Raw genomic sequence first — 412 nt, 5'->3', positions numbered from 1 at the left:
TGTTGCACTCCACTTATACCAGTTTATATATGAAAAATGTCCATCACCTACCTCTTATATTACCCACTGACCTTTCTATTGTCCTTCCCCTTCCATAGAATGTGATTTTTTAAAAATTTTGTTTATTGATAGAAGCCCCATTTAAATGGTTCAGAAATCAAGAAACAAAATGAGCTGGAGTCCAGTGAAGATATGATAACAAATACATAATATTGAAAGCTTGGAGAAGAAATTAAAGCCCAACCAAATGAGCTCCCACCCCATAAAAAGCTACTTCACCAGTTACAGCTGTAGAGTCTGGATGTACTACAGATGACAAGTCCCATATTAAGAGCTGGGTACCTCTTTCTCATCAGTTAGAGTGTAATTCAAAAAGGGAAGATGAAGTTAAATAGCTATATCAGCCAAGCCG

This window comes from Erithacus rubecula (assembly GCF_903797595.1).
Source record: "Erithacus rubecula genome assembly, chromosome: 6".
NCBI classification, from domain to species: Eukaryota; Metazoa; Chordata; class Aves; order Passeriformes; family Muscicapidae; genus Erithacus; species Erithacus rubecula.
The sequence above is the reverse complement of the archived record's forward strand: the minus strand, read 5'-3'. Positions refer to the sequence as shown.